Source organism: Coenobita brevimanus, chromosome 24 (assembly GCF_032717465.1).
Source record: "Coenobita brevimanus isolate Jiangsu-jjx chromosome 24, ASM3271746v2, whole genome shotgun sequence".
NCBI lineage: Eukaryota > Metazoa > Arthropoda > Malacostraca > Decapoda > Coenobitidae > Coenobita > Coenobita brevimanus.
Genome location: NC_136977.1, coordinates 23,801,624 through 23,815,174, shown reverse-complemented (window position 1 = coordinate 23,815,174; position 13,551 = coordinate 23,801,624).

The following is a 13,551-nucleotide window of genomic DNA, read 5'->3' as shown; positions in this document are numbered from 1 at the left end:
CTGCTACTACTACCACCGCCTTCTGTAAAACCTTCTTATTTAATTAATGAAACCCCCTTGAAGTAAATTGGTTAACGAAAGGTACATCAACCCCCACCACCCAACGCATGTACTTAAAAAAAAAAAAAACGCAAAAAAATATAAGTAAATACGTTCTCGGGCTGAAGGGGTCAAGCTCATTTCCACTCCCCCTCCATCCATCTCAGTCTTAAATCAGACTTCTTTTGGCCGACCTAGTTCCATCCGTCCATCCATCATCCACTCCTATGTCGCCCCACGAGGATTGTAGAAGCCCAGGCCTAGGCAGATTGTTTCTGACATTTAAGATGAGAGTGACCAGCCTCACTCATCCCTGAGTTGCATTACGTGAGCAATAAACCCCAAACACTCCTTGGATGCACCGGCTCAATCCGATTGGAGAGCCTTAATTACCCACTAAACCACCAGGCGCCAAAATTTGGTTATATGGTTACCACCCAGCGTAGTAAACTGTTTCCTGGTGTACAGGAAACCATTTGGCTTGCCACTCAGTGTAGAGTCACCCATAGGCAGAGGAAAGGATGAAGGAAAGAAAGACAGAAGAGGAAATGTAAAGTCACTTACTCATATTTCTGCTAATCACCTAAGACTTTGCAATCAGTGTCAGGCAGTCTTCATCTCTTCCTTCTTCCTAGGTCGTTGCTTTCTTCTTGTATTTCGTTTTCTAGTGTTTTAACTTTTGTCCTATAATTCTTTATTTATGGTAGAGTTGAGCAGAGGGTGTTGAGATGGTTTGGGCATATGGAGAGAATGGATAATGGGCGATTGGTGAAAAAAGATAACTATAATAGATCTGATGTGAGAGGAGTAAGGCTGAGAGGAAGACCACGAATAGGATGGATGGACAGTGTGAAGAGAGCGCTGGATGCGAGAGGGATGTCTGTTGACCAAGGAAGAGTGGCTGTGCGTGACAGAAATAAATGGAGAGAAATTGTGAATGAATAAGTGATGACGCAGCCCTGAGGGGATATTCACCCGCATTTGGTCTGATCTGCCAATCAGGTCAGGTGCGGGTAAGAGGATGGGTCTGTTATGATGTGGCAGGGGTAAACCAGTTCTGCTGTTGGGCCCTGCTGCGGATGTCACTGATTGCATTGCGCAGTTGACCCTTGTGCGGTGTGGTGCGGTGAGAATCTGTCCGTTCTCCCCTTTGGGACTAAGATGCGAATGAATGTGTTTGAATGGATGAGTAAATGGGGAGTGTGTCGTCCTGTCTCGGCTACCTCCCTTTCCTTGGGAGAAGCAGCCTAGGTATATAGATAGATAGATAGAGATTTATTTATTTTGTTTATCGTTATTATTATTATTATTATTATTATTATTATTATTATTATTATTATATTATTATTATTATTATTATTATTATTATTATTATTATTATTACTACTACTACTACTACTACTACTACTATTACTACTACTACTACTTTATTCCTCCTCGTTGTCCTCCTCCTCCCAAAAGTCTCAGAAATGGTTGCGTTAAGCTGTTAGAATCTGCCGTATTAAACAGAAAATAATATTGTCTGTATCTCATGACTATCTGAATCTGAGAATCTAATTGTAAGAAGATGCTGAAAATACGGATAACTATGCAGAGAGACAGACAGACAGACAGACAGACAGAGACAGACAGACAGACAGAGACAGACAGACAGACAGAGACAAAGAAAAAGTCGTGCTCACTTTTTTTTTCTTATGCAAGGAAGAAGGAACCAATGGCCAGGCGCCCACAAACAGTTCCTTCCAAGAAAAAAAAAAGAAAAACAGTACAATAGAGACCCAGATTCAAGATCCCCGTTTCTCCTTCTCCCCCCCCCCTTTCTCTCTCTCAGCGCACACACACACACACACACACACACACACACACACCATCCCAACATACTAAGCAAACTAGCATTCAAACAAGCCAAGTCGCCCTCAACATGCCGGTCTGTGTTTAGTATGCCAAGGGGTGTGGGCGTCCGGGATGATTATATGGGTGTGCTTGAGGGCCGCGTAATGGAAGACAGGAATAAACAGTAGGACACACCGCCACCCCGACCCCCGGCATACGAATGGCCGAGGGAATGAGGACAGGATTCGCGTGAGTGTTTGGCTGATGAGTTGGTTGGTGAAAGAGGCTGCGATTCAAGGAGATTCAGGTATATAGGTAATTTCGTGTTTCTGTTAACTTTATTTTTGTATCTATCTATGGAAACTGTGGACAAGATGCGTGCTGATGCTTGGGTGTTTGTTGGGTTGGTGAGAGGGAGTTTTTTGTGTTAGCAGATACTTATGTTTTTAAATTTCTTTGTCAGTCTTTTAATGTGTCTATTTGTAGCGTATTATATTTTTTTTACGTGTCCGACTCCGGACAAAGGGTTCAGGGCCTATTTCTTGGGGGCAGTGACCTATTCCAAGGCCCAGTAGTCCTCCTACACCTCCACATGTCACCATCTGTCTCTAATGAGGACAGTAGTCGTGTTGATGTTTGGTTGGTATGGCTCACGGGGACGATGTTTCGGGGGTTAGTTAATATAGGGAGGCGGGCTTTGAGGGGGAAAGTTTCACTTCAAAGGTTATCTAGTTTTGTTTATTTTTTTGTTTCTCAGTTGATGTTTCTTATCTTTGTGGAATAAAAAGAATGTATTCATAGGATTGTTTGGCCGGTGGATTAGTTGATGTTAGGAAGGGAGGGTGGAGGATGCAGCTAAATAAATATCTGTATTTGTCTTATCCTTTATATCTATCTGTGGAATTGATGAAGTTGAAATGGAGAGAGGGAGAGAATTGTATCTGAGTTTTTTTTTTTTTCCCCTCTGTCAAAGGAAAATATGGATGATATGCGTGGGGTTGGTGAGTGAGGAGAAAGGTTGGATGGTATAGTTAAAAGGGTAGTTCCGCTGTATTCCATGCAATGTTTTCCCTCTCCCTTGTTGTGAGGAAAAACAGCGTTAATGACTGGCATTAAGGCAAATGTATCTGTCTGTTTGTGTATATTTCTTTCTATGATAGATAATCTATCTGTCTATATCCGTCTATCTAGCTAGTGTATGTTTATCTGTGTATCATTAGGTTAATCTATCCATCCTTCTGTCTTTATTTAATAAAATCTGTGTTTGTCTGTATCTGTTTATTACCCATCCTCGCCCCATAGGGGCTTGGGGACGGGCATTGTTTTCACTTGGTTAGTCTGTTTGTTTGTATGTATGTCTGTATGTATGTATGTATGTTTGTTTGTTTGATTGATTGTCTGTCTGTCTGTCTGTTAACAACTTTACTCGAAAACTATTGGTGCAATGTTGACTAAACTTACAGGAATGATGGGCTATGACCTTCTGATCACCCGCTTATATTCTGGACCAAATTGGGCCAAGGCCGAGGCTGTAGGCCCAAAAAATGTAAAAAAAAAAAAAAAGGGGGGGGAGGAATTGTAGAAATCGTTATTTCGCCATAACTTCTTTCAGATTCGTCATATCGATATGAAACCAAAACCTTAAGGTGCATCTTTCAAATCTGCATCCTGTAATAAGTCTTATTACATCAGGGGGGTCACCCCCCAGTTAGTGGTAGGGGGGTCAATGTCAGGTAGGTCGGGCCTAAAATTTCAAATGGACATAAAATAGTCAATTTTCGCCCGATTTACTCCAAATTTGATATGACATCCATGACTACGGTAGATATCTTGTGTTTTTACTTCAACACTAAAATGACTACTGGGGACGGGTTTGCTTTGCCTTGGCACCGTTTCTTGTCTATCTCTGTATCTATCTATATATCTGTCTATATATCTATCATTTTATCTATGGTTTTGTGTGTACAGGGGGAGGAATATGCATTCATCGACTTTCAGTTCTAATACATCATCCCAAGGACTTCATATTTTAGTTACATCTTGCTATCTCCTGTCGATTTTATTCCTTTTATAAATGTCTTTTGAAACTGGATGTAGCCATTATAAATCGCTCCTTTACTAGGATCTCTTTCAAGCTGAATAAAAATCATCCGGTGAGAGAAAGAATAAACTCAAGACGTCCTCAGGGTGAAAGAGTTAATTGTCTAAGAGGTCATATACTTCATGGGACTAATAATCACCTCGAAGGTAATTATTATGTACATTGTTCTCCTTGACTCATTGTTTCAGCTATTGTTTTCTTTTTTATTTATTAACATGTCAGACGGCAGCTCTTAACCCCTTCATTACGAGAGCTACTTCCCGCGTCTGTTCGGCTGAGAGAAATCCTAACAATTAGTGTTTCTATTACTTTGATTTACTCCTTCAGTGATACAGATTCTAAGGCTCCTATGACTCAGTTGTATATACTCGTCTGGCGTATCTAGAAGAGTATTAGAGTTGTTCCAACCATAAGGGAGTTTATAATGAACATATGGGCCCCTTCGACTGACCTCTATCTCAAAAAATCGTCAGAACAAAATCATCTGAACAAAATAGTCTGGAAGTAGCTGGAATAGTGCTAGATTTTCCCTGACCTTGAAAGATTTAAGTATATTATTCAGACTAACAGCAGATGATTTTTCCAAGTCCATTTACTCTTATGATTTGCTTGGAGAATTCGAAGCCAATGACACAGGTAACAATGATCAGTGGCCACGTAAAGGACTGCAGATCCACAGAAGCTGAATATCCATACTATGGTGAGAGAAGCTGGAGTGGTAACAGGACTTATGTTTACAACTGTACATTTATATTACTAGACGATTTGGCTTAGCCGAGAGAAATCCTAGCAGTCTAAGATGTAATAACTGACCTCAGATTACCTCCAGACGATATTATTCAGGTGAGGCGAGAGGGGAAGCCATGTGTAATATACAGATCGGCAGGTTGGCTGGCGTTGATAATAGCATCGTCAATCACAGAGGTAATGGTTGTTCACAGGATAATGATGAATGATGAACAGATTCGTGTTATATCTCATGCTTCTCTCTCTCTCTCTCTCTCTCTCTCTCTCTCTCTCTCTCTCTCTCTCTCTCTCTCTCTCTCCCCATACTCGAGCTTTCCTATCTTTCCTATTTCTCTTTTTATTGTATCTCCTTTCTGTTTCTCTCGTTATTTTTGTCCTTTTTATAATCACAGTTTTACTCTCCTCTTATCATGCAATCATTTTTTTTGGCGGCTCGAAAAAGTTTCAAAACCGTATATAGTTGTAGTAAACTAAACAGATGTATACAAGGATTCCTGATGGCAACTAACCTTGTAGCAATTTTCCTTTTCTCTCCATATTCCACCTTCCCTATCACGACACCGTCTGCCCTATGCCTCCCTGTATGGCTCATTCTCTCGTAACAATCCGTCATAAACACGCATTTCCCCTTGTTCCTTCTTCCCCAGCCCCACCCAGACACACTCAGACCCACATGTTCCCATTTATATATCTTTCCAGACCAGCCAAACCTGCCCAGACAAGCCAAAACTTTCATTTCCCCATTTCTTTCCTTCTGTTCTTCCCCATACACACCCAGGCGCCATTTCCCCGTGAACCAGCTTCCCCATACACTTAGGTACTTCCAGACACATATTTCCCACTATTCTTTCTTCTCCCAACGCCACTCAAAAACACTCCGATCCGCATTTCCCCGCGTTTTATCTTCCCCAAACACACACACACACACACACACACACACACACACACACACACACACCACCCATCCACCCCCCCCCCACACACACGTCCACATTTCCCCTTTCTTAGTACTCATGCACATCCTAGCCTATAATTGCCTGTCTCATTTCTCAAGCCCCCTCCTTCTTTCTTTCACACACACACACACACACACACACACACACACACATAAACTCGCACTTCCCCATGTCCCTTTTTCCCCGTCCCCTCCCAGAGACCCACAAATTATATTTTTCCTTTATTAACTCTTGCCCACACCTGGCCCCACCCTGAATCACATTTCCCTCACTTATCTCTTCATTATACACAGTTAAATCCACATTTCCTCCTTTTCCTTCTTACTCACCTTCTCTAACAGGCTCCGTTCAGAGATATGGGCAGGAATGGGTTCTGGTTTTTCCCTTCTGAACGCTTCCTTCGGTTTAGAATAGTCCCTCCCTCAAAAAAAAAAAAAAAAGAAAGAAAGAAAAAAAGAAAATGTTCACTCGCGGTCATCAGTTCTTCTACACTTGCCGCGAGAACTGAGAAAGCCGAGTGATATTTTGCAGTGATGACCATTAGTTTTCATTCAGGCGGGTTGGGCTCTTGGAATCTTGCTTCTTTGAGCTGGAATCCCATAAAAATAAATAGATTAATAGATAAAACATAACTAACAACGACAACCACAACTGTTACTACTACTACTACTACTACTTTGACTTATGGTGCAGTTCACGTTGCCTAGATTAGTAGCAGTTTTATACCCGACCCTCCGCCTCTGCGTGAGTCCGCTTCCTATATGTTCAACCTTTCACCGATACAGGTTTCATTAATTTATCGAAACTAAACCATTTTAAAGGAATGTTACTATCCAGTTTTTTCTTGAGCTCCTAGATTGTTTTATTCAGATAAGGGAAGCACCAATACAGGCAATAGTTGTCGAAATTAACCTTAAAGGACGGACGGAACACATCAGGATTTCATTACATTGGCCTCCATTAGACGGATTTCTTCTGCTCAGGAATCACCCAGCCTAACTTTAAGGATTAACTTTGCCTCATCCACTGCAGAAATTAACGTCAGGCAATCGTGCATCCGCCCCCAAGTGCCGGAATAATCTCTTAGCTTCCGTGCGTCTCATTAGGGTGGAGTGACTTGCTGTTGGGGAAACAAAAATGCAAGCGTGATAGTCTCTTGTTGGCTCACCATCCTCCCGCCTCTCCTCAATCACGCCAGCCCTCCTGCTCCCATCCTTATTGTGCTCCTATTGCTAAACCAAGACGGGGTTCAACGACGAAATTCCTTTACCCATAAAAGAGCATTGGCTTATCAGTAGACTTCAATGGGCTATCGGTCTTTTTTTTTTCTTCCCTGGTGAGGCGTTGATTCAGTAAGCAAGCTTACTTTCTCTTTGTTATTCTGGTTCTTGCTGTTCTTCTCCATAACCCTGTCGTGGTCGGGACTTCTCTAGTATCTATTCCAGCTATTGCCAGACGATTTTAACGAAGTGAGTCATAGGAGCCTTAGAATGAATAGTGAATACGATCCTCAGTCTCTCTCGTTACTTCCCGATCAGTCTCTCGGCGGTAAGATTCCTGAAAGTTCATTCGGGTTTTCTCCTCAGCAGTACCTCGGTTTATTCAGGTCTGTGTGTCATGTCTCCAACGTCTCTTCAGTAGTAGAATCTCCTTATTACCTCCTCAACATCCCTTCGATAGTAGATATTTCCCCAGCATCCCTTCGGTAGTAGATATTTCCCCAGCATCCCTTCGGTAGTAGATATTTCCCCAGCATCCCTTCGGTAGTAGATATTTTCCCAGCATCCCTTCGGTAGTAGATATTTTCCCAGCATCCCTTCAGCAGCAAGCCAGGTTCTCAGGGTTCATTCAGGCCTTTGCCATAACCTCACGAGTCACTTTAAATTCCTCGGGGTTCTTTCAGGTTCTTCAGGAGTCGTTTAGAGAGATATTACACAAGTTTCTTTTAGGTCATCTCTCCAAAACCCCGTTGGAAGTAGAAAAAGAAAAGGAAAAAGTCTTCGCAGGCTTTATTCTGGTCTGTGCCATAGTCTTCTCAGCCACCGCTTTGATGGTAGGAGTTCCTGCGGGGTTCATAACAGGTTTAAGGGCTCAACACAAACCTCGTAGTTTGTTCAGGTTCATGCCATCACCTCCCGAACCACCCCTAAAATTCTTGAAGGTTCATATTTCAGGCCTGAGTTGACACCTCCCTGGAACACCTTCCGCGATAGAAATACCTCAGGGTTCGGTTTTAGTTATTCCTCAGGGTTCATTCAGGTCTCGGGGTTCATTCACACCTGTGCCTTACCCACCTACACGTCCCTTCCAAGACAAGAATTCCTACGGGTTCACTGAGGTTTGTGTGGTCACCTCCCCATCGCCCCCTCCGCCCTCCTCCTTACAGGGGCCGGCGTCCTTGTCCCGCCCCACACAATCTCCACCAACCCCTCAGCACCCCTTCTGCCCAGTTCGGTTCATTGCGTCACCGTTATCCTGCCGTTACGCGTCCGTTACTTGAGCGTTATGACGCTTTTGTTGATCGTTGCTTTCTGTTTTTATAACTGCTGAGATTGTCTGTTGACCTATGTGGCAGAGTTTTTATGAACTTTTTTTTTTCAGTGTATTTGCTTTTTATATTTGCAGATACCCTTTTTTTCCGTTATGTACGTTTGTTGACCGTTGTGTCCGTTTTTTTTTTAATCATTTTGTTTTTATGACCAATGAGAATGTTGATTTTTGTATTGATTTTAGTGCCGTTGCGACTCGGATTTCCTCTGACCGTTCACTTGGCCATTGTGTTCATTTACAGACTTTCATGTTATTTTTAATACCATAGAGACCTCGTATTTTAGTCTGCTGATTCGCTGCTGACTTTTGCTCACCGTTTCGATCTTTTTTTTTTTTTTTTTTTTTTTTTTTTTTTTTTTTTTTTTTTTGACCAGTGCTCTCATTTATTAACCAGTGAGTCTGTGTATTTCATATTTCTTGGCCGTTTCATCCGTTTATTGACTGTTGTGTCTGTGTGAAGTGTCCCTTCACTCCTTCAGCCTGAGTATCTTTTATTTTGATAGAGCAAACGCCACATTAGGGTCACTATCGGCGACCATCTTGTAGTGATGGGGTTAATAAAGGCTATTTCTAAACCTTTTAGACGGAAAATCTCTCCAAAATTTAATACAATTGTCTGGAGAGATCAGTCAGTAAAAAGACGTCATCGTGGTGTAAAGGCTAGCCTTCAGAGTTCGGTGGGTATCCCTTGATGCGGGATAATACCATCAAAATTTTAATTCCCTCCCTTAGTATGTTTAAGGTTCTCTTATGTTGATGTTATGGGATCTAAATTACTTACGTCCGTGTTCATGGCCGCTTAAAATCTGCTACAAGCATTTTACAGACTTAAATGCATTAATAATTCAGACTTGGATGAGAAAAAGATGACTGATACTTGTGGTCTAGCCCCTTCTCTACGAATGATCGTTATAATGCTACCACCTCTCCTTCATACACTCTACTGTCAATCAATCCACTCTCAAACTTTTATAATCGACGTCTCTTCCAACACTTCACCGTCATACACCCTCTTTGTTTCAGCCTTTCTTGCAGCCACTCTTGTCTTATACACTCCCTCATACACTCTCACTGGGTCAGTACTGCCTCCGAACACCGCATTCATACCCTCTATCAAAAACTCTTCTTAATCAGCGTCTCTCTCTACCATCTCTCCATAATCCCCATGACATACAAACCACAGAGTCATCCTCATACTCAGAGAACCCTTTAGGAAGTCTGTTTAATCCTAGACGTCTAATCTCAGAGTTGATCCAGGCTGGCCATAATAAAACCCAGTATTCATCTATCTCTACTTAGCTATTTGTATTTATCTATCTATTTGTCTATTGATCTATCTAGCTATTCTCATACGGCCAATCCCATTGTTCATTCAGGGAGCCACAGTAAGAATCACCCTCCACCTCTTCTCTTGCTCGTCCAAGTCGCCTCGTCTCAAATATCCTTATATCATGCTAATGGTTCCCTGATATGCATACTGTACTTAACTCCTTGATCATTTACATATTAATTTATTTTTTTATTGCAAGGGTGTGTGCAATTATTGGCCTTAACCCATCAACCCCAGAACCCAAACCATCGTCGTTTTATTCTTGTTATCTCATGAAGTTCTTGAGATTTAGGCTGTACTTGTAGAATGGAAAGTGAGGGTACAGCATTTCTTAACTCCTTTACTCTGAGGTCGTCATGTATTAGTTTATTCATGTTTCCTACCGACGATTTTCTTTAACTCAGGCAAGATCTCGTACTGAAGGGACTATTGATGGCTATGGCTAACCCCTCCAGGCTGAAAAGTCTCATCTAAGGTGAATAAAATTGTCCTGAGATGATAAAACTAGAGACCAAAGACGTCATCGTATAAAAAAGATTAACCCTTTCAGCCCAAGGATATTTGTATTTTATTTTTACTATCTCAAGATTTTATTTTAATTTTAGGATTGACTTTTCGAACTGAAAGGGTGGAATGAAGTTTTCATTCTCCCTTCCACTACCAGGAGTCCTTCACATTCTGGATTAAATAGTCAGATAGCGCAGGAGTAATATAAAAATGACCTCCTCGGGGTTATATAAACGAAAAAAGTTGTATAATTGGCTTCCTGATGGAGTTAATGGGAGAAAAATGGGAGAACTGGCTTTCCCCCGAGGTAGACCCTGTACTGGCTCATATAGCTCCGCTAGGTTACAGGAGCGCGCTACCATTCCAGCACGGCAGTCCCGGGCGAGGCTCGAACTCGCAATCCCCCGATTACGAGCTTGATGCTCTACCACTGAGCCACCGTGCCCCCACCTGATGGGGTTAATGTAAACGCGACCTTCACGGAAATGAGCAAAGGTGTTTGCCAATCAGTATGCAGCTTTATGGCTGGAGTGGAACAAAACAGTCGTTGGGCAGAGCTCGGCCAGACTGTACGAGTATAGTATTGTGTAGGTACAGTACGGGACAAAAATTCACCTAACTTTCCACTGCTTCTTCTTAACATATAGGGCATGTCCGTCATTTTACCCCTTGACGCATTATACCGAAGAGAATCATCAGTGGGCAGAGATATACCAAACCCTTTTCAGCTTAAAATTATTAGGCAATAGAGGACTCTGTTAGAAGAGGTGAAACAACGAGCAAATTTTTACATCAAACTTTGATCATTCAAACCCATGCTTTATGCATATTTTCCATGGGCTGGCATCAGTTTGGAGGTATTCTTAAAAAGGTATATGTTTTTGTACGACTATTTTACCAGTGATTCCCAACCTTCACACCTTGGAAGAACCCCAGAAACAATTTCTCATATCCCCGGGAACCCCTGCCTACAGCAAGACAGTTGATTTATTATAATTTCTTTATTTTTAAATATTTATTTCATGATTTCTTGCGGAACCCTGGTTGGAAATCACAGATTTTACATTCACTTTACATAATCTCCTTTTGAAACAGATGTGCATGCAATTTGTTACTGGGAGCAAGTTGTGGAAAAAATAGCTGCATGAGGAGAGATTTGTTGCTATTTCTGTGCTCTGGTCTCTCTCTCTCTCTCTCTCTCTCTCTCTCTCTCTCTCTCTATATATATATATATATATATATATATATATATATATATATATATATATATATATATTTTATTTCATTTTCTTTTGGCTACCCACAGATTACTTCATACAGCTTAGAAAAAACATTTTTTATTTTTTAATATGTAGATGCAACTCGGCAAAAGAGTCTCATATTAGGAAATGTTATTTTAATATTCTTGCATCACCTAGACAGCTGTATACATTTGAAGGGCTGGCATCTCCTAGCCAGCGTGTCCAAATAAATTCTCATGCAGCTTGCCGCTGTGGAGGATTATTGTGGGAATGTTAGTTGCATAACAAACGCTTTGTAACCCACCACCAACCTTTTAAGTCGCCTCGTACGACAAGCAGGGATACTGGGGGAGTATTCTTGAAACCCTCCTACCCCCAGGGGGTATAACTCAGCGGATCATCAGACTGCAAAGAGCCTTTTGGACCTAATCAATCATTAATTATCTGCTTGGCCTTGTTTACTGGGGCCACTGTCATGTACTGTTACCGAGAATGACCGAGGAGTTCTGATTGTGTGATTGTGACGGGCGATTTGATTTGTGGTTCGGAAGAGTAGGTCATTATCTATCGCCGCAAGAGTTCAAACTTGCGTCCAATCTACTCACAGCAAAGGCGGCACGCAGCACCCATCTCGAAACGCACTTCTTTTCTGTCCAGCTCTCTCATGCAACAGTTAAACGTTATTCCCAGTCTCTAATGGACGCAAATGATTAACTATGGGACGGTATTCATCAGTTCCTCTTTCCCATTGCTTTAGGTTTTGCTTCACTTTCGAAGGAATATAATTTGTAAATTCTCACCCATCAGTTCTTTCCTTTATGCATAGATATTGAACAAGGTAATGCCCGGCAGAATGGATTGCAAAGACTGGATTATGTTACCCAAAGGAGACAGTAATGCAAATGAAGTCAGATTAATCTAACAGTGCAAAGTATATTAGGTACAGTGAACTGCAGAATGGACAGCAATGGAGTCTTAGACACCCAGTATATAGAGCATTAGGCAAAATAGACTAGAGCGGGGAAAGCAAAGGAGCTGTAAGATTAGGTCATCCATTAAAACCCCATTACCTGAGCATATCTGTAGTGCAGCCCTAACAAAAGCTATATTAGGCACGTTAATGGTACTCACCGTAGGGCAGAGTGCTGCGGCCTTCACTCCAAAGCCTTCTGTGTTGCCTCCCTCCTCCACCCACCACCTACGAAAGTAAGTGTTGCCAGAGTGTCAAGAAAAAGTGTCAGGTTTTTCCAGTATTGCCAGAAAATAGGGCATTTGGAGGATTAGTGCTGGAAAAAACGAGGGAAAAGTCCCTCTGTAAAACCTATTACTTTGGTAAACCCTTGGGGATCTTCTGACACCAACAGAGAGCAGCCACCCACAGATATTGTTAGCGGTAGTCAGACACTACCCCAGCAGGTGCATATTGTTGATAAGGCCAGAGTGGAGCCGTCAGTGGTGGATAAACAGACTCCTGTAGAGCCATTTTTAGACACTAGTAAGACTGGGGCAGTGCAGCCGTCAGGTTCAGGTGAGAGTGGTAATAAGATTCCATCAGAGTGTCCTACCCCAAGCAGTACTCAAAGTGACTCCTCCCCAGGTCATTTATTTGCTAACTTTATTTCTAAGGGGTTAGTTTCAGTTCACGGAAAAGTCACTATACTTAGAGACACAGGAGCTTCACAGTCACTAATGTTGAAGGGGATTGTTGATGTAGCTGACCCTAATGAATGTGTCTTGCTGCAGGGTATAGCTGAGTTTGTCTCTGTTCCCCTAGCTGAGGTGAAGCTCCAGTCAGAGTTAGTTACTGGTTCAGTGCGTGTGGTTGTTGTTGATCAGCTTCCTGTACAAGGGGTCACTTTCCTTTTGGGTAATGACCTGGCGGTAATGGCACTGACAATCCCGATGATGATATTGGGCTTGGTGATACCTTTTTTGCCCAGTTAAATAACCCAGAGGTTGATGATTCTTCCCAGACTGATGCAAGTGCAAAGTTAGCTGTTATGCAAAGATCTGATCCAGAGATTGCCACTTTAATTGACTCAGCAGTTAGGGAAGATGAATGCGAGTCTGAACTGACTGAGTGTTATTATTTCAGGCCAAATAACATGTTAATGAGAACATGGAGACCTCCTAGTGTTGCTCATGATAATGAGTGGGAGACGGTACATCAGGTGGTGGTTCCAAGACCCTATGGGCAAAATATTATGTCCATTGCTCATGACTTTTCTTTAGCAGGTCACTTAGGGG